Source organism: Spermophilus citellus (genome assembly GCF_964194105.1).
Source record: "Spermophilus citellus genome assembly, chromosome: 13".
Lineage (NCBI taxonomy): Eukaryota > Metazoa > Chordata > Mammalia > Rodentia > Sciuridae > Spermophilus > Spermophilus citellus.
Window position 1 is genome coordinate 32,383,325 of NC_138193.1, and position 19,331 is coordinate 32,402,655.

The following is a 19,331-nucleotide window of genomic DNA, read 5'->3' on the forward strand; positions in this document are numbered from 1 at the left end:
TAGAGATAGAACTTGAAACTACTTAATTGTGTCAAGTTTCAAGAAGCTAGCACAAACCGTGCTTGATTTAGAGTTCCAAATACATCTATCAATATAGGAGAAAACAGAGTGAAACGCCAAAATTCAAAATATTACTGGAAACGAACGCTTCAACATAGAAGAACGAAATTTGGGGAACCAAGTGGGCTTAGTGTACTAATCATTACCTGAAAGTATCATCCATTTTGGGTGAAAAAATATTTGCTGAGATTTCTGGAGATTCGTAATTTTTGGAAGCTTGGCAACCCCTTTCAATGAAAGGTTTCTCGCCTGTCACTGCTTAGGGCTACATCAATAGGAAACAGAACATAGAGATAGAACATGAAACTACTTAATTGTGTCAAGTTTCAAGAAGGTAGCACCAACCGTGTTTGTTTAGAGTTCCAAATACCTCTATCAATATAGGAGAAAACAGAGTGAAAACTAAAAATTCAAACTGTTACTGGAAAGGAAAGCTTCAACATTGAAGAACGAAATTTGGGGAAAAAAGTGGGCTCAGTGTACTGATCATTACCTGAAAGTATCACCCAGTTTGGGTGTAAAAATATTTGCTGAGATTTCTGGAGATTCGTAATTTTTGGAAGCTTGGCAACCCCTTTCAATGAAAGTGTTTCTCGCCTGTCACTGCTTAGGGCTACATAAATAGGAAACAGAACATAGAGATAGAACTTGAAACTACTTAATTGTGTCAAGTTTCAAGAAGGTAGCACAAACCGTGTTTGATTTAGAGTTCCAAATACATATATCAATATAGGAGAAAACAGAGTGAAACCTAAAAATTCAAACTGTTACTGGAAACGAAAGGTTCAACATTGAAGAACGAAATTTGGGGAATAAAGTGGGCTCAGTGTACTGATCATTACCTGAAAGTATCACCCAGTTTGGTTGTAAAAATATTTGCTGATATTTCTGGAGATTCATAATTTTTAGAAGCTTGGCAACCCCTTTCAATGAAAGTCTTTCTCGCCTGTCACTGCTTAGGGCTACATCAATAGGAAACAGAACATGGAGATAGATCTTGAAACTAATTAATTGTGTCAAGGTTCAAGAAGCTAGCACAAACCGTGTTTGATTTAGAGTTCCAAATACATCTATCAATATAGGTGAAAACAGAGTGAAACGCCAAAATTCAAAATATTACTGGAAACGAACGCTTCAACATAGAAGAACGACATTTGGGGAACCAAGTGGGCTTAGTGTACTGATCATTACCTGAAAGTATCATCCAGTTTGGGTGAAAAAATATTTGCTGGGATTTCTGGAGATTCGTAATTTTTGGAAGCTTGGCAACCCCTTTCAATGAAAGGTTTCTCGCCTGTCACTGCTTAGGGCTACATCAATAGGAAACAGAACATAGAGATAGAACTTGAAACTACTTAATTGTGTCAAGTTTCAAGAAGGTAGCACCAACCGTGTTTGTTTAGAGTTCCAAATACATCTATCAATATAGGAGAAAACAGAGTTAAACCTAAAAATTCAAACTGTTACTGGATACGAATTCTTCAACATAGAAGAACGAAATTTGGGGAACCATGTGGGCTAAGTGTACTGATCATTACCTGAAAGTATCATCCAGTTTGGGTGAAAAAATGTTTGCTGAGATTTCTGGAGATTCGTCATTTTTGGAAGCTTGGCAACCCCTTTCAATGGAAGTGTTTCTCGTCTGTCACTGCTTAGGGCTACACCAATAGGAAACAGAACATAGAGATAGAACTTGAAACTACTTAATTGTGTCACGTTTCAAGAAGGTAGCACAAACCGTGTTTGATTTAGAGTTCCAAATACATCTATCAATATAGGAGAAAACAGAGTGAAACCTAAAAATTCAAACTGTTACTGGAAACGAAATCTGCAACATTGAAGAACGAAATTTGGGGAACAAAGTGGGCTCAGTGTACTGATCATTACCTGAAAGTATCACCCAGTTTGGGTGTAAAAATGTTTGCTGAGATTTCTGGAGATTCGTAATTTTTGAAAGCTTGGCAACCCCTTTCAATGAAAGTGTTTCTCGCCTGTTACTGCTTTGGGCTACATAAATAGGAAACAGAACATAGAGATAGAACTTGAAACTAATTAATTGTGTCAAGTTTCAAGAAGCTAGCACAAACCGTGTTTGATTTAGAGTTCCAAATACATCTATCAATATAGGAAAAAACAGAGTGAAACGCCAAAATTCAAACTGTTACTGGAAACGAACGCTTCAACATAGAAGAACGAAATTTGGGGAACCAAGTTGGCTTAGTGTTCTGATTATTACCTGAAAGTATCATCCAGTTTGGGTGAAAAAATATTTGCTGAGATTTCTGGAGATTCGTAATTTTTGGAAGCTTGGCAACCCCTTTCAATGAAAGTGTTACTCGTCTGTCACTTCTTAGGGCTACACCAATAGGAAACAGAACATAGAGATAGAACTTGAAACTACTTAATTGTGTCAAGTTTCAAGAAGCTAGCACAAACCGTGCTTGATTTAGAGTTCCAAATACATCTATCAATATAGGAGAAAACAGAGTGAAACGCCAAAATTCAAAATATTACTGGAAACGAACGCTTCAACATAGAAGAACGAAATTTGGGGAACCAAGTGGGCTTAGTGTACTAATCATTACCTGAAAGTATCATCCATTTTGGGTGAAAAAATATTTGCTGAGATTTCTGGAGATTCGTAATTTTTGGAAGCTTGGCAAACCCTTTCAATGAAAGGTTTCTCGCCTGTCACTGCTTAGGGCTACATCAATAGGAAACAGAACATAGAGATAGAACATGAAACTACTTAATTGTGTCAAGTTTCAAGAAGGTAGCACCAACCGTGTTTGTTTAGAGTTCCAAATACCTCTATCAATATAGGAGAAAACAGAGTGAAAACTAAAAATTCAAACTGTTACTGGAAAGGAAAGCTTCAACATTGAAGAACGAAATTTGGGGAAAAAAGTGGGCTCAGTGTACTGATCATTACCTGAAAGTATCACCCAGTTTGGGTGTAAAAATATTTGCTGAGATTTCTGGAGATTCGTAATTTTTGGAAGCTTGGCAACCCCTTTCAATGAAAGTGTTTCTCGCCTGTCACTGCTTAGGGCTACATAAATAGGAAACAGAACATAGAGATAGAACTTGAAACTACTTAATTGTGTCAAGTTTCAAGAAGGTAGCACAAACCGTGTTTGATTTAGAGTTCCAAATACATATATCAATATAGGAGAAAACAGAGTGAAACCTAAAAATTCAAACTGTTACTGGAAACGAAAGGTTCAACATTGAAGAACGAAATTTGGGGAATAAAGTGGGCTCAGTGTACTGATCATTACCTGAAAGTATCACCCAGTTTGGTTGTAAAAATATTTGCTGATATTTCTGGAGATTCATAATTTTTAGAAGCTTGGCAACCCCTTTCAATGAAAGTCTTTCTCGCCTGTCACTGCTTAGGGCTACATCAATAGGAAACAGAACATGGAGATAGATCTTGAAACTAATTAATTGTGTCAAGGTTCAAGAAGCTAGCACAAACCGTGTTTGATTTAGAGTTCCAAATACATCTATTAATATAGGAGAAAACAGAGTGAAACGCCAAAATTCAAACTGTTACTGGAAACGAACGCTTCAACATAGAAGAACGAAATTTGGGGAACCAAGTGGGCTTAGTGTACTGATCAATACCTGAAAGAATCATCCAGTTTGGGTGAAAAAATATTTGCTGAGATTTCTGGAGATTCGTAATTTTTGGAAGCTTGGCAACCCCTTTCAATGAAAGTGTTACTCGTCTGTCGCTGCTGAGGGCTACACCAATAGGAAACAAAATATAGAGATGGAACTTGAAACTACTTAATTGTGTCAAGTTTCAAGAAGCTAGCACAAACCGTGCTTGATTTAGAGTTCCAAATACATCTATCAATATAGGAGAAAACAGAGTGAAACCTAAAAATTCAAACTGTTACTGGAAACGAAAGCTGCAACATTGAAGAACGAAATTTGGGGAACAAACTGGGCTCAGTGTACTGATCATTACCTGAAAGTATCACCCAGTTTGGGTGTAAAAATATTTGCTGAGATTTCTGGAGATTCGTAATTTTTGGAAGCTTGGCAACCCCTTTCAATGAAAGGGTTTCTCCCCTGTCACTGCTTAGGGCTACATCAATAGGAAACAGAACATAGAGATAGAACTTGAAACTAATTAATGGTGTCAAGTTTCAAAAAGCTAGCACAAACCGTGCTTGATTTAGATTTCCAAATACATCTATCAATATAGGAGAAAACAGAGTGAAACGCGAAAATTCAAACTGTTACTGGAAACGAACGCTTCAACATAGAAGAACGAAATTTGGGGAACCAAGTGGGCTTAGTGTACTGATAAATACCTGAAATTATCATCCAGTTTGGGTGAAAAATCATTTGCTGAGATTTCTGGAGATTCGTAATTTTTGGAAGCTTGGCAACCCCTTTCAATGAAAGTGTTTCTCGCCTGTCACTGCTTAAGGCTACATCAATAGGAAACAGAACATAGAGATAGAACTTGAAACTACTTAATTGTGTCAAGTTTCAAGAAGGTAGCACAAACCGTGTTTGATTTAGAGTTCCAAATACATCTACTAATATAGGAGAAAACAGAGTGAAACCTAAAATTTCAAACTGTTACTGGAAACGAAAGCTGCAACATTGAAGAACGAAATTTGGGGAACAAAGTGGGCTCAGTGTACTGATCATTACCTGAAAGTATCACCCAGTTTGGGTGTAAAAATATTTGCTGAGATTTCTGGAGATTCGTAATTTTAGGAAGCTTGGCAACCCCTTTCAATGAAAGGGTTTCTCCCCTGTCACTGCTTAGGGCTACATCAATAGGAAACAGAATGTAGAGTTAGAACTTGAAACTAGTTAATTGTTTCAAGTTTCAAGAAGCTAGCACAAACAGTGTTTGATTTAGAGTTCCAAATACATCTATCAATATACGAGAAAACAGAGTGAAACGCCAAAATTCAAACTGTTACTGGAAACGAACGCTTCAACGTAGAAGAACGAAATTTGGGGAACCAAGTGGGCTTAGTGTACTGATCATTACCTGAAAGTATCATCCAGTTTGGGTGAAAAAATGTTTGCTGAGATTTCTGGAGATTCGTAATTTTTGGACGCTTGGCAACCCCTTTCAATGAAAGTGTTTCTCGCCTGTCACTGCTTAGGGCTTCATCAATCGGAAACAGAACATAGAGATAGAACTTGAAACTACTTAATTGTGTCAAGTTTCAAGAAGTTAGCACAAACCGTGCTTGATTTAGAGTTCCAAATACATCTATCAATATAGGAGAAAACAGAGTGAAACGCCAAAATTAAAACTGTTACTGGAAACGAACGCTTCAACATAGAAGAATGAAATTTGGGGAACCAAGTGGGCTTAGTGTACTGATCATTACCTGAAAGTATCATCCAGTATGGGAGAAAAAATATTTGCTGAGATTTCTGGAGATTCGTAATTTTTGGAAGCTTGGCAACCCCTTTCAATGAAAGTGTTTCTCGTCTGTCACTGCTTAGGGCTACACCAATAGGAAACAAAATATAGAGATAGAACTTGAAACTACTTAATTGTGTCAAGTTTGAAGAAGCTAGCACAAACTGTGCTTGATTTAGAGTTCCAAATACATCTATCAATATTGGAAAAAACAGAGTGAAACGCCAAAATTCAAACTGTTACTGGAAACGAACGCTTCAACATAGAAGAACGAAATTTGGGGAACCTAGTGGGCTTAGTGTACTGATCATTAACTGAAAGTATCATCCAGTTTGGGTGAAAAAATATTTGCTGAGATTTCTGGAGATTCGTAATTTTTGGAAGCTTGGCAACCCCTTTCAATGAAAGTGTTTCTCGCCTGTCACTGCTTAGGGCTACATCAATAGGAAACAGAACATAGAGATAGAACTTGAAACTACTTAATTGTGTCAAGTTTCAAGAAGGTAGCACAAACCGTGTTTGATTTAGAGTTCCAAATACATCTATCAATATAGGAGAAAACATAGTGAAACCTAAAAATTCAAACTGTTACTGGAAACGAAAGCTTCAACATTGAAGAACGAAATTTGGGGAACAAAGTGGGCTCAGTGTACTGGTCATTACCTGAAAGTATCACCCAGTTTGGGTGTAAAAATATTTGCTGAGATTTCTGGAGATTCGTAATTTTTGGAAGCTTGGCAACCCCTTTCAATGAAAGGGTTTCTCGCCTGTCACTGCTTAGGGCTACATCAATAGGAAACAGAACATAGAGATAGAACTTGAAACTAATTAATTGTGTCAAGTTTCAAAAAGCTAGCACAAACCATGCTTGATTTAGAGTTCCAAATACATCTATCAATATAGGAGAAAACAGAGTGAAACGCCAAAATTCAAACTGTTACTGGAAACGAACGCTTCAACATAGAAGAACGAAATTTGGGGAACCAAGTGGGCTTAGTGTACTGATCATTACCTGAAAGTATCATCCAGTTTGGGTGAAAAAATGTTTGCTGAGATTTCTGGAGATTCGTAATTTTTGGACGCTTGGCAACCCCTTTCAATGAAAGTGTTTCTCGCCTGTCACTGCTTAGGGCTTCATCAATCGGAAACAGAACATAGAGATAGAACTTGAAACTACTTAATTGTGTCAAGTTTCAAGAAGCTAGCACAAACCGTGCTTGATTTAGAGTTCCAAATACATCTATCAATATAGGAGAAAACAGAGTGAAACGCCAAAATTAAAACTGTTACTGGAAACGAACGCTTCAACATAGAAGAATGAAATTTGGGGAACCAAGTGGGCTTAGTGTACTGATCATTACCTGAAAGTATCATCCAGTATGGGAGAAAAAAATATTTGCAGAGATTTCTGGAGATTCGTAATTTTTGGAAGCTTGGCAACCCCTTTCAATGAAAGTGTTTCTCGTCTGTCACTGCTTAGGGCTACACCAATAGGAAACAAAATATAGAGATAGAACTTGAAACTACTTAATTGTGTCAAGTTTGAAGAAGCTAGCACAAACTGTGCTTGATTTAGAGTTCCAAATACATCTATCAATATTGGAAAAAACAGAGTGAAACGCCAAAATTCAAACTGTTACTGGAAACGAACGCTTCAACATAGAAGAACGAAATTTGGGGAACCTAGTGGGCTTAGTGTACTGATCATTAACTGAAAGTATCATCCAGTTTGGGTGAAAAAATATTTGCTGAGATTTCTGGAGATTCGTAATTTTTGGAAGCTTGGCAACCTCTTTCAATGAAAGTGTTTCTCGCCTGTCACTGCTTAGGGCTACATCAATAGGAAACAGAACGTAGAGTTACAACTTGAAACTAGTTAATTGTGTCAAGTTTCAAGAAGCTAGCACAAACCGTGTTTGATTTAGAGTTCCAAATACATCTATCAATATAGGAGAAAACAGAGTGAAACGTAAAAATTCAAACTGTTACTGGAAACGAAAGCTTCAACATTGAAGAACGAAATTTGGGGAACAAAGTGGGCTCAGTGTACTGATCATTACCTGAAAGTATCATCCAGTTTGGGTGAAAAAATATTTGCTGAGATTTCTGGAGATTCGTAATTTTTGGAAGCTTGGCAACCCCTTTCAATGAAAGTGTTATTCGTCTGTCACTGCTTAGGACTACACCAATAGGAAACAAAATATAGAGATAGAACTTGAAACTACTTAATTTTGTCAAGTTTCAAGAAGCTAGCACAAACCGTGCTTGATTTAGAGTTCCAAATACATCTATTAATATAGGAGAAAACAGAGTGAAACCTAAAAATTCAAACTGTTACTGGAAACGAAAGCTGCAACATTGAAGAACGAAATTTGGGGAACAAAGTAGGCTCAGTGTACTGATCATTACCTGAAAGTATCATCCAGTTTGGGTGAAAAAGTATTTGCTGAGATTTCTGGAGATTCGTAATTTTTGGAAGCTTGGCAACCGCTTTCAATGAAAGTGTTACTCGTCTGTCACTGCTTAGGACTACACCAATAGGAAACAAAATATAGAGATAGAACTTGAAACTACTTAATTGTGTCAAGTTTCAAGAAGCTAGCACAAACCGTGCTTGATTTAGAGTTCCAAATACATCTATCAATATAGGAGAAAACAGAGTGAAACACCAAAATTCAAACTGTTACTGGAAACGAACGCTTCAACATAGAAGAACGAAATTTGGGGAACCAAGTGGGCTTAGTGTACTGATCATTACCTGAAAGTATCATCCAGTTTGGGTGAAAAAATGTTTGCTGAGATTTCTGGAGATTCGTAATTTTTGGACGCTTGGCAACCCCTTTCAATGAAAGTGTTTCTCGTCTGTCACTGCTTAGGGCTACACGAATAGGAAACAAAATGTAGAGATAGAACTTGAAACTACTTAATTGTGTCAAGTTTCAAGAAGCTAGCACAAACCGTGCTTGATTTAGAGTTCCAAATACATCTATCAATATAGGAGAAAACAGAGTGAAACGTAAAAATTCAAACTGTTACTGGAAACGAAAGCTTCAACATTGAAGAAAGAAATTTGGGGAACAACGTGGGCTCAGTGTACTGATCATTACCTGAAAGTATCATCCATTTTGGGTGAAAAAATATTTGCTGAGATTTCTGGAGATTCGTAATTTTTGGAAGCTTGGCAACCCCTTTCAATGAAAGTGTTACTCGTCTGTCACTGCTTAGGACTACACCAATAGGAAACAAAATATAGAGACAGAACTTGAAACTACTTAATTGTGTCAAGTTTGAAGAAGCTAGCACAAACTGTGCATGATTTAGAGTTCCAAATACATCTATCAATATTGGAAAAAACAGAGTGAAACGCCAAAATTCAAACTCTTACTGGAAACCAACACTTCAACATAGAAGAACTAAATTTGGGGAACCTAGTGGGCTTAGTGTACTGATCATTACCTGAAAGTATCATCCAGTTTGGGTGAAAAAATATTTGCAGAGATTTCTGGAGATTCGTAATTTTTGGAAGCTTGGCAACCCCTTTCAATGAAAGTGTTTCTCGCCTGTCACTGCTTAGGGCTACATCAATAGGAAACAGAAGGTAGAGTTAGAACTTGAAACTAGTTAATTGTGTCAAGTTTCAAGAAGCTAGCACAAACCGTGCTTGATTTAGAGTTCCAAATACATCTATCAATATAGGAGAACAGAGTGAAATGCCAAAATTCAAACTGTTACTGGAAACGAACGCTTCAACATAGAAGAAAGAAATTTGGGGAACCAAGTGGGCTTAGTGTATCGATCATTACCTGAATGTATCATCCAGTTTGGGTGAAAAAATATTTGCTGAGATTTCTGGAGATTCGTAATTTTTGGAAGCTTGGCAACCCTTTCAATGAAAGTGTTTCTCGCCTGTCACTGCTTAGGGCTACATCAATAGGAAACAGAACATAGAGATAGAACTTGAAACTACTTAATTGTGTCAAGTTTCAAGAAGGTAGCACCAACCGTGTTTGTTTAGAGTTCCAAATACATCTATCAATATAGGAGAAAACAGAGTGAAACCTAAAAATTCAAACTGTTACTGGAAAGGAAAGCTTCAACATTGAAGAACGAAATTTGGGGAAAAAAGTGTGCTCAGTGTACTGATCATTACCTGAAAGTATCACCCAGTTTGGGTGTAAAAATATTTGCTGAGATTTCTGGAGATTCGTAATTTTTGGAAGCTTGGCAACCCCTTTCAATGAAAGTGTTACTCGTCTGTCACTGCTTAGGGCTACACCAATAGAAAACAAAATATAGAGATAGAACTTGAAACTACTTAATTGTGTCAAGTTTCAAGAAGCTAGCACAAACCGTGCTTGATTTAGAGTTCCAAATACATCTATCAATATAGGAGAAAACAGAGTGAAACGCCAAAATTCAAAATATTACTGGAAACGAACGCTTCAACATAGAAGAACGAAATTTGGGGAACCAAGTGGGCTTAGTGTACTGATCATTACCTGAAAGTATCACCCAGTTTGGTTGTAAAAATATTTGCTGATATTTCTGGAGATTCGTAATTTTTAGAAGCTTGGCAACCCCTTTCAATGAAAGTCTTTCTCGCCTGTCACTGCTTAGGGCTACATCAATAGGAAACAGAACATGGAGATAGACCTTGAAACTAATTAATTGTGTCAAGGTTCAAGAAGCTAGCACAAACCGTGTTTGATTTAGAGTTCCAAATACATCTATTAATATAGGAGAAAACAGAGTGAAACGCCAAAATTCAAACTGTTACTGGAAACGAACGCTTCAACATAGAAGAACGAAATTTGGGGAACCAAGTGGGCTTAGTGTACTGATCAATACCTGAAAGAATCATCCAGTTTGGGTGAAAAAATATTTGCTGAGATTTCTGGAGATTCGTAATTTTTGGAAGCTTGGCAACCCCTTTCAATGAAAGTGTTACTCGTCTGTCACTGCTTAGGGCTACACCAATAGGAAACAAAACCTAGAGATGGAACTTGAAACTACTTAATTGTGTCAAGTTTCAAGAAGCTAGCACAAACCGTGCTTGATTTAGAGTTCCAAATACATCTATCAATATAGGAGAAAACAGAGTGAAACCTAAAAATTCAAACTGTTACTGGAAACGAAAGCTGCAACATTGAAGAACGAAATTTGGGGAACAAAGTGGGCTCAGTGTACTGATCATTACCTGAAAGTATCACCCAGTTTGGGTGTAAAAATATTTGCTGAGATTTCTGGAGATTCGTAATTTTAGGAAGCTTGGCAACCCCTTTCAATGAAAGGGTTTCTCCCCTGTCACTGCTTAGGGCTACATCAATAGGAAACAGAACGTAGAGTTAGAACTTGAAACTAGTTAATTGTTTCAAGTTTCAAGAAGCTAGCACAAACAGTGTTTGATTTAGAGTTCCAAATACATCTATCAATATAGGAGAAAACAGAGTGAAACGTAAAAATTCAAACTATTACTGGAAACAAAAGCTTCAACATTGAAGAACGAAATTTGGGGAACAAAGTGGGCTCAGTGTACTGATCATTACCTGAAAGTATCATCCAGTTTGGGTGAAAAAATATTTGCTGAGGTTTCTGGAGATTCGTATTTTTTGGAAGCTTGGCAACCCCTTTCAATGAAAGTGTTACTCGTCTGTCACAGCTTAGGACTAAACCAATAGGAAACAAAATATAGAGATAGAACTTGAAACTACTTAATTGTGTCAAGTTTCAAGAAGCTAGCACAAACCGTGCTTGATTTAGAGTTCCAAATACATCTATCAATATACGAGAAAACAGAGTGAAACGCCAAAATTCAAACTGTTACTGGAAACGAACGCTTCAACATAGAAGAACGAAATTTGGGGAACCAAGTGGGCTTAGTGTACTGATCATTACCTGAAAGTATCATCCAGTTTGGGTGAAAAAATGTTTGCTGAGATTTCTGGAGATTCGTAATTTTTGGACGCTTGGCAACCCCTTTCAATGAAAGTGTTTCTCGCCTGTCACTGCTTAGGGCTTCATCAATCGGAAACAGAACATAGAGATAGAACTTGAAACTACTTAATTGTGTCAAGTTTCAAGAAGCTAGCACAAACCGTGCTTGATTTAGAGTTCCAAATACATCTATCAATATAGGAGAAAACAGAGTGAAACGCCAAAATTCAAACTGTTACTGGAAACGAACGCTTCAACATAGAAGAACGAAATATGGGGAACCTAGTGGGCTTAGTGTACTGATCATTAACTGAAAGTATCATCCAGTTTGGGTGAAAAAATATTTGCTGAGATTTCTGGAGATTCGTAATTTTTGGAAGCTTGGCAACCTCTTTCAATGAAAGTGTTTCTCGCCTGTCACTGCTTAGTGCTACATCAATAGGAAACAGAACGTAGAGTTACAACTTGAAACTAGTTAATTGTGTCAAGTTTCAAGAAGCTAGCACAAACCGTGTTTGATTTAGAGTTCCAAATACATCTATCAATATAGGAGAAAACAGAGTGAAACGTAAAAATTCAAACTGTTACTGGAAACGAAAGCTTCAACATTGAAGAACGAAATTTGGGGAACAAAGTGGGCTCAGTGTACTGATCATTACCTGAAAGTATCATCCAGTTTGGGTGAAAAAATATTTGCTGAGATTTCTGGAGATTCGTAATTTTTGGAAGCTTGGCAACCCCTTTCAATGAAAGTGTTACTCGTCTGTCACTGCTTAGGACTACACCAATAGGAAACAAAATATAGAGATAGAACTTGAAACTACTTAATTGTGTCAAGTTTCAAGAAACTAGCACAAACCGTGCTTGATTTAGAGTTCCAAATACATCTATCAATATAGGAGAAAACAGAGTGAAACCTAAAAATTCAAACTGTTACTGGAAACGAAAGCTGCAACATTGAAGAACGAAATTTGGGGAACAAAGTAGGCTCAGTGTACTGATCATTACCTGAAAGTATCATCCAGTTTGGGTGAAAAAATATTTGCTGAGATTTCTGGAGATTCGTAATTTTTGGAAGCTTGGCAACCGCTTTCAATGAAAGTGTTACTCGTCTGTCACTGCTTAGGACTACACCAATAGGAAACAAAATATAGAGATAGAACTTGAAACTACTTAATTGTGTCAAGTTTCAAGAAGCTAGCACAAACCGTGCTTGATTTAGAGTTCCAAATACATCTATCAATATAGGAGAAAAAAGAGTGAAACGTAAAAATTCAAACTGTTACTGGAAACGAAAGCTTCAACATTGAAGAAAGAAATTTGGGGAACAACGTGGGCTCAGTGTACTGATCATTACCTGAAAGTATCATCCATTTTGGGTGAAAAAATATTTGCTGGGATTTCTGGAGATTCGTAATTTTTGGAAGCTTGGCAACCCCTTTCAATGAAAGTGTTACTCGTCTGTCACTGCATAGGACTACACCAATAGGAAACAAAATATAGAGACAGAACTTGAAACTACTTAATTGTGTCAAGTTTGAAGAAGCTAGCACAAACTGTGCATGATTTAGAGTTCCAAATACATCTATCAATATTGGAAAAAACAGAGTGAAACGCCAAAATTCAAACTCTTACTGGAAACCAACGCTTCAACATAGAAGAACTAAATTTGGGGAACCTAGTGGGCTTAGTGTACTGATCATTACCTGAAAGTATCATCCAGTTTGGGTGAAAAAATATTTGCAGAGATTTCTGGAGATTCGTAATTTTTGGAAGCTTGGCAACCCCTTTCAATGAAAGTGTTTCTCGCCTGTCACTGCTTAGGGCTACATCAATAGGAAACAGAAGGTAGAGTTAGAACTTGAAACTAGTTAATTGTGTCAAGTTTCAAGAAGCTAGCACAAACCGTGCTTGATTTAGAGTTCCAAATACATCTATCAATATAGGAGAACAGAGTGAAATGCCAAAATTCAAAATGTTACTGGAAACGAACGCTTCAACATAGAAGAAAGAAATTTGGGGAACCAAGTGGGCTTAGTGTATTGATCATTACCTGAATGTATCATCCAGTTTGGGTGAAAAAATATTTGCTGAGATTTCTGGAGATTCGTAATTTTTGGAAGCTTGGCAACCCTTTCAATGAAAGTGTTTCTCGCCTGTCACTGCTTAGGGCTACATCAATAGGAAACAGAACATAGAGATAGAACATGAAACTACTTAATTGTGTCAAGTTTCAAGAAGGTAGCACCAACCGTGTTTGTTTAGAGTTCCAAATACATCTATCAATATAGGAGAAAACAGAGTGAAACCTAAAAATTCAAACTGTTACTGGAAAGGAAAGCTTCAACATTGAAGAACGAAATTTGGGGAAAAAAGTGGGCTCAGTGTACTGATCATTACCTGAAAGTATCACCCACTTTGGGTGTAAAAATATTTGCTGAGATTTCTGGAGATTCGTAATTTTTGGAAGCTTGGCAACCCCTTTCAATGAAAGTGTTTCTCGCCTGTCACTGCTTAGGGCTACATCAATAGGAAACAGAAGGTAGAGTTAGAACTTGAAACTAGTTAATTGTGTCAAGTTTCAAGAAGCTAGCACAAACCGTGCTTGATTTAGAGTTCCAAATACATCTATCAATATAGGAGAACAGAGTGAAATGCCAAAATTCAAAATGTTACTGGAAACGAACGCTTCAACATAGAAGAAAGAAATTTGGGGAACCAAGTGGGCTTAGTGTATTGATCATTACCTGAATGTATCATCCAGTTTGGGTGAAAAAATATTTGCTGAGATTTCTGGAGATTCGTAATTTTTGGAAGCTTGGCAACCCTTTCAATGAAAGTGTTTCTCGCCTGTCACTGCTTAGGGCTACATCAATAGGAAACAGAACATAGAGATAGAACATGAAACTACTTAATTGTGTCAAGTTTCAAGAAGGTAGCACCAACCGTGTTTGTTTAGAGTTCCAAATACATCTATCAATATAGGAGAAAACAGAGTGAAACCTAAAAATTCAAACTGTTACTGGAAAGGAAAGCTTCAACATTGAAGAACGAAATTTGGGGAAAAAAGTGGGCTCAGTGTACTGATCATTACCTGAAAGTATCACCCACTTTGGGTGTAAAAATATTTGCTGAGATTTCTGGAGATTCGTAATTTTTGGAAGCTTGGCAACCCCTTTCAATGAAAGTGTTTCTCGCCTGTCACTGCTTAGGGCTACATAAATAGGAAACAGAACATAGAGATATAACTTGAAACTACTTCATTGTGTCAAGTTTCAAGAAGGTAGCACAAACCGTGTTTGATTTAGAGTTCCAAATACATATATCAATATAGGAGAAAACAGAGTGAAACCTAAAAATTCAAACTGTTACTGGAAACGAAAGCTTCAACATTGAAGAACAAAATTTGGGGAATAAAGTGGGCTCCGTGTACTGATCATTACCTGAAAGTATCACCCAGTTTGGTTGTAAAAATATTTGCTGATATTTCTGGAGATTCGTAATTTTTAGAAGCTTGGCAACCCCTTTCAATGAACGTCTTTCTCGCCTGTCACTGCTTAGGGCTACATCAATAGGAAACAGAACATGGAGATAGATCTTGAAACTAATTAATTGTGTCAAGGTTCAAGAAGCTAGCACAAACCGTGTTTGATTTAGAGTTCCAAATACATCTATTAATATAGGAGAAAACAGAGTGAAACGCCAAAATTCAAACTGTTACTGGAAACGAACGCTTCAACATAGAAGAACGAAATTTGGGGAACCAAGTGGGCTTAGTGTACTGATCAATACCTGAAAGAATCATCCAGTTTGGGTGAAAAAATATTTGCTGAGATTTCTGGAGATTCGTAATTTTTGGAAGCTTGGCAACCCCTTTCAATGAAAGTGTTACTCGTCTGTCACTGCTGAGGGCTACACCAATAGGAAACAAAATATAGAGATGGAACTTGAAACTACTTAATTGTGTCAAGTTTCAAGAAGCTAGCACAAACCGTGTTTGATTTAGAGTTCCAAATACATCTATCAATATAGGGGAAAACAGAGTGAAACGTAAAAATTCAAACTGTTACTGGAAACGAAAGCTGCAATATTGAAGAACGAAATTTGGGGAACAAAGTGGGCTCAGTGTACTGATCATTACCTGAAAGTATCACCCAGTTTGGGTGTAAAAATATTTGCTGAGATTTCTGGAGATTCGTAATTTTTGGAAGCTTGGCAACCCCTTTCAATGAAGGTGTTTCTCGCCTGTCACTGCTTAGGGCTACATAAATAGGAAACAGAACATAGAGATAGAACTTGAAACTAATTAATTGTGTCAAGTTTCAAGAAGCTAGCACAAACCGTGTTTGATTTAGAGTTCCAAATACATCTATCAATATAGGAAAAAACAGAGTGAAACCTAAAAATTCAAACTGTTACTGGATACGAACGCTTCAACATAGAAGAACGAAATTTGGGGAACCAAGTGGGCTTAGTGTACTGATTATTACCTGAAAGTATCATCCAGTTTGGGTGAAAAAATATTTGCTGAGATTTCTGGAGATTCGTAATTTTTGGAAGCTTGGCAACCCCTTTCAATGAAAGTGTTACTCGTCTGTCACTGCTTAGGGCTACACCAATAGGAAACAAAATATAGAGATAGAACTTCAAACTACTTAATTGTGTCAAGTTTCAAGAAGCTAGCACAAACCGTGCTTGATTTAGAGTTCCAAATACATCTATCAATATAGGAGAAAACAGAGTGAAACGCCAAAATTCAAACTGTTACTGGAAACGAACGCTTCAACATAGAAGAACGAAATTTGGGGAACCTAGTGGGGTTAGTGTACTGATCATTACCTGAAAGTATCATCCAGTTTGGGTGAAAAAATATTTGCTGTGATTTCTGGAGATTCGTAATTTTTGGAAGCTTGGCAACCCCTTTCAATGAAAGTGTTTCTCGCCTCTCACTGCTTAGGGCTACATCAATAGGAAACAGAACATAGAGATAGAACTTTAAACTAGTTAATTGTGTCAAGTTTCAAGAAGCTAGCACAAACCGTGTTTGATTTAGAGTTCCAAATACATCTATCAATATAGGAGAAAACAGAGTGAAACGTAAAAATTCAAACTGTTACTGGAAACGAAAGCTGCAATATTGAAGAACGAAATTTGGGGAACAAAGTGGGCTCAGTGTACTGATCATTACCTGAAAGTATCACCCAGTTTGGGTGTAAAAATATTTGCTGAGATTTCTGGAGATTCGTAATTTTTGGAAGCTTGGCAACCCCTTTCAATGAAGGTGTTTCTCGCCTGTCACTGCTTAGGGCTACATAAATAGGAAACAGAACATAGAGATAGAACTTGAAACTAATTAATTGTGTCAAGTTTCAAGAAGCTAGCACAAACCGTGTTTGATTTAGAGTTCCAAATACATCTATCAATATAGGAGAAAACAGAGTGAAACGTAAAAATTCAAACTGTTACTGGAAACGAAAGCTGCAACATTGAAGAACGAAATTTGGGGAACAAAGTGGGCTCAGTGTACTGATCATTACCTGAAAGTATCATCCAGTTTGGGTGAAAAAATATTTGCTGAGGTTTCTGGAGATTCGTATTTTTTGGAAGCTTGGCAACCCCTTTCAATGAAAGTGTTACTCGTCTGTCACAGCTTAGGACTAAACCAATAGGAAACAAAATATAGAGATAGAACTTGAAACTACTTAATTGTGTCAAGTTTCAAGAAGCTAGCACAAACCGTGCTTGATTTAGAGTTCCAAATACATCTATCAATATACGAGAAAACAGAGTGAAACGCCAAAATTCAAACTGTTACTGGAAACGAACGCTTCAACATAGAAGAACGAAATTTGGGGAACCAAGTGGGCTTAGTGTACTGATCATTACCTGAAAGTATCATCCAGTTTGGGTGAAAAAATGTTTGCTGAGATTTCTGGAGATTCGTAATTTTTGGACGCTTGGCAACCCCTTTCAATGAAAGTGTTTCTCGCCTGTCACTGCTTAGGGCTTCATCAATCGGAAACAGAACATAGAGATAGAACTTGAAACTACTTAATTGTGTCAAGTTTCAAGAAGCTAGCACAAACCGTGCTTGATTTAGAGTTCCAAATACATCTATCAATATAGGAGAAAACAGAGTGAAACGCCAAAATTCAAACTGTTACTGAAAACGAACGCTTCAACATAGAAGAACGAAATATGGGGAACCTAGTGGGCTTAGTGTACTGATCATTAACTGAAAGTATCATCCAGTTTGGGTGAAAAAATATTTGCTGAGATTTCTGGAGATTCGTAATTTTTGGAAGCTTGGCAACCTCTTTCAATGAAAGTGTTTCTCGCCTGTCACTGCTTAGTGCTACATCAATAGGAAACAGAACGTAGAGTTACAACTTGAAACTAGTTAATTGTGTCAAGTTTCAAGAAGCTAGCACAAACCGTGTTTGATTTAGAGTTCCAAATACATCTATCAATATAGGAGAAAACAGAGTGAAACGTAAAAATTCAAACTGTTACTGGAAACGAAAGCTTCAACATTGAAGAACGAAATTTGGGGAACAAAGTGGGCTCAGTGTACTGATCATTACCTGAAAGTATCATCCAGTTTGGGTGAAAAAATATTTGCTGAGATTTCTGGAGATTCGTAATTTTTGGAAGCTTGGCAACCCCTTTCAATGAAAGTGTTACTCGTCTGTCACTGCTTAGGACTACACCAATAGGAAACAAAATATAGAGATAGAACTTGAAACTACTTAATTGTGTCAAGTTTCAAGAAACTAGCACAAACCGTGCTTGATTTAGAGTTCCAAATACATCTATCAATATAGGAGAAAACAGAGTGAAACCTAAAAATTCAAACTGTTACTGGAAACGAAAGCTGCAACATTGAAGAACGAAATTTGGGGAACAAAGTAGGCTCAGTGTACTGATCATTACCTGAAAGTATCATCCAGTTTGGGTGAAAAAATATTTGCTGAGATTTCTGGAGATTCGTAATTTTTGGAAGCTTGGCAACCGCTTTCAATGAAAGTGTTACTCGTCTGTCACTGCTTAGGACTACACCAATAGGAAACAAAATATAGAGATAGAACTTGAAACTACTTAATTGTGTCAAGTTTCAAGAAGCTAGCACAAACCGTGCTTGATTTAGAGTTCCAAATACATCTATCAATATAGGAGAAAAAAGAGTGAAACGTAAAAATTCAAACTGTTACTGGAAACGAAAGCTTCAACATTGAAGAAAGAAATTTGGGGAACAACGTGGGCTCAGTGTACTGATCATTACCTGAAAGTATCATCCATTTTGGGTGAAAAAATATTTGCTGGGATTTCTGGAGATTCGTAATTTTTGGAAGCTTGGCAACCCCTTTCAATGAAAGTGTTACTCGTCTGTCACTGCATAGGACTACACCAATAGGAAACAAAATATAGAGACAGAACTTGAAACTACTTAATTGTGTCAAGTTTGAAGAAGCTAGCACAAACTGTGCATGATTTAGAGTTCCAAATACATCTATCAATATTGGAAAAAACAGAGTGAAACGCCAAAATTCAAACTCTTACTGGAAACCAACGCTTCAACATAGAAGAACTAAATTTGGGGAACCTAGTGGGCTTAGTGTACTGATCATTACCTGAAAGTATCATCCAGTTTGGGTGAAAAAATATTTGCAGAGATTTCTGGAGATTCGTAATTTTTGGAAGCTTGGCAACCCCTTTCAATGAAAGTGTTTCTCGCCTGTCACTGCTTAGGGCTACATCAATAGGAAACAGAAGGTAGAGTTAGAACTTGAAACTAGTTAATTGTGTCAAGTTTCAAGAAGCTAGCACAAACCGTGCTTGATTTAGAGTTCCAAATACATCTATCAATATAGGAGAACAGAGTGAAATGCCAAAATTCAAAATGTTACTGGAAACGAACGCTTCAACA